Source organism: Malurus melanocephalus, unplaced genomic scaffold (assembly GCF_030028575.1).
Source record: "Malurus melanocephalus ecotype Western Australia unplaced genomic scaffold, MMel_1.1 scaffold_519, whole genome shotgun sequence".
Classification (NCBI taxonomy): domain Eukaryota; kingdom Metazoa; phylum Chordata; class Aves; order Passeriformes; family Maluridae; genus Malurus; species Malurus melanocephalus.
Genome location: NW_026623751.1, coordinates 322,396 through 325,517, shown reverse-complemented (window position 1 = coordinate 325,517; position 3,122 = coordinate 322,396).

The following is a 3,122-nucleotide window of genomic DNA, read 5'->3' as shown; positions in this document are numbered from 1 at the left end:
TGGAATTTAAAGGAGAATGCAAAGGTCACAGAGGACCAGCCAGGGTTTTGACTTGCCCATCCAAACTTCTGCAGAACACAAATACAAGCCAAGAGCCAAGTGTTTATCAGCAGAAACATATTTTTCCTGAGGATATACCAACTCATGGAGAGGGATGTCAAAATGGCATAGAAATTCAAATATACTGTTTATGAGAAAATCAAGTAGTTTTAATGAAAACTGAAAGGTAGGTTTGGAGGTTTTTTTTTTGTGGAAGAACAGTTTGTTTTTATGCATTTTATTAATATATCAGGGAAATTTAATAAATGCTGTAAGCACTTCGGTTCCTAAATGTCAAATGAGATTTTCYTCTTACAGCAAATCAGACTCATCTTGAAACGGAAAACCAGGTTCTTCTGCAAACATCCTGTGAACCTGAAACGGCACGGGAGGTGTGTTAATTCCAGTTTTTTTAGTGAATTAAATCAAATCTGTATTACTGAACTTTATTATTACTGAATATCTCTGGATACCYCTGGARGTGTCCAAGGTCAGGCTGCTCTGAGCAAGCTGTCCCTGCAGGAGGGTTGGAATGAGAATTAAAATCCCTCCCAGCCCAAACCATTCTGGGATTCTGTGAGCTCAAACTCAACAATTGTGAGCTCAAACTCCTCAATTTGGGGAGCAGGAGCTCTCTGATCCAAGCTGAGCTGCTCAGCTGCAGCCACTGCCCTGTCCCTGCTGACAGCACCCTGTGCATTTTGGAAAATCGGGGTTAAATCCCAACCTGCCCGGGCTCTGGAGCTCTTGGTGGCTGGCAGGTTGTTATGATTTCCTCCTGCCAGAGTCTGCCCAGMAGCTGGGGCAGGTTTGTGCCTCTTGGGGGTATTTTGGAGGTTTCACACATTGAATTTCAGAGCACCAGTCGCCTTTGCCTGCAGGTAATGCTGTTTCACACTTCCCTCTGACTCCAGGGAAATAACAAATTAAACCCCAGCCCAGCAAATACTGAGTCTGTGTTTAAAATTGCAGGCCTTACCACAGAACCTGAAGTTTTTCTCAAAGTTGGCAGTTTTTGTTTGATTTCAGGAGAGCAGAGAGGTTGTAAAGCACAGACAGAAGTCCTGGTGACTCGCAGGGTGGGTGAACTCCTGTTCAGCAGAAATCAGGGTTCAAACTCCTCCTTATTTAAAGGGGGTGGCCAAGGGTTTGTGCACTGATTAYAYCTCCTSCTGCCCTGCTTTCTTGTCTCCTGTRCAGGGTCAKGGAAGGCCAAGTCGATGGGTTTGGGAAAAAAAACCATTTTGCACAAGTCTCTGGATTCATTGAAAAGAATATTTCAAATAAAGTTTTGGCTAGACACTCTACATTCCGTTAGGTATTCCTTCTCTCCAAAAATCACTGCTCCAGGATATCCTTGAAAGAGCTTGATGCTTGCATGAAGATTTATTGCTTTTAGTTTCTGAATCAGTTCTAAACTGAATTATCAAATGCTAGTGCATATTTCTAATAGCAACAAGAATTCCAGCAGAATTTCTGAGGTCTGCCTGGCTGATTAAATCCAGCAAAGTCTCCTGCTAAGCTCCTTGACAGAGCCAGCCATATCAAGGACTTTCAGACAATCACAAACTCAGTTTTAAAGATTTTTTATTGTGTGAAATTTTATCAAGCAGAAGATATATATATATATATTAGTTGTAATGATCCATATACTTTTCATGCACATATGCAAGACAGTAGATAAGTTCCTGATATATTAATTTCACATGGTGAGGATAATGGTAGTATTTCTCTTGACAGCTCGATTAAATTTGCAAAAAAATCCTAGTGAAAAACAGTCACTGCATTTTTTTTTCAATCTGATAAGAAAAAATTAGCTGGAAGAGAAAAACAATAAAAAAAAATCAGGCTTGCACTTGGAAACTGCTTGTGAAAATTTACTCTCCTTTTCCATTTTGTTTTTTGGTAAGAGGATCAACCAGAGGGTTCTTCATGGTTTCTGCCTGCTGATTTGCTTAATCTGAAATTTAAATTGTCCCTATTGGGAAGAACAGTGATGTCCAAGAAAACAAACAACTGAAATATACTGAAAWCAATAAAATACCAAGAAATAATTTTGAATCAGTCTAAATGTTTTACATTTCTGATATATTCTGGGATCTGTTGTCTTCACAGAGGTCACAGCCTGGATACAGCTGAGGTTGGGCACTCCCAGTGTGTGTCAGTGGATTACAACTTTGRCACTGCACATCCTCAAGGAGCCTGTGTTGAATTTCTAAATTCTTGCACTCCTGTTTTCTCACAAATCCCACTCAGACTCTGGCCCTGAGAGCATGACTTCATTTGTGTTTTCAGTAAGAACTATTTTGCTCAAACCTTTGGGTGCTTTCGAATTATGTTTTTTTTTTTTTTTTTTCTTTTTCCCTGAAGAGCTAAACCACTAATTATACACGAAAATTGTACCTCGAAGATCCATCTTAATAATATAATTGTAGCAGCGAAGCAACTGGTGTGATTATGTGCATCATTGCACTTTTCAGCCATTAACCAGCTTTTCTTGGTTAATGAAGTTAGTAAAACCTAGAATGTGCTTTGCTGGAATATATCCAGTGCAATCTCATTATCACCTACAAGCCTCTGTAATTGGGGCCATAATGTGAAAAAACTTACATTGCTGAKAAATGCAATGGGATTATGGCAGGGCCAAGCTCTGCTCTGGGGCACACGTGACACAGCTTGGTGTTTTGGTGTTTGTGGAAGCCCTGCAGCCCCATGTGGAGTTTGTGGGGTGGCATTTGGGGCAGGAGGAGGTGCCTTTGGAAGGGGTCCAGCRGTGAAAATGAGTCAGAGCTGCAGCCACTCAGAAAAGATGCAAAGAATTGGGGCTGTTGAGTCAGGAGGAGACTTTAGAGAGGCATGGAAATGGTCTGAAACACCCCCAGAAGAGGAAATAATCTGTTCTCCATGATCCTGTTGGACAGGACACAGAGGAGGGGACTCAGAGCACAACGAGGGGCGCTGGCACTGGATTTTAGGGAAATGCAGGGTGGATGAACAAGGACTGGCTGGAATTGCTTGGACCAGGGCGTGTCAAAGGATTCCCTGCCCCTGATGGGCACCAGGAGGAGGGGAGGGAGGCCCTG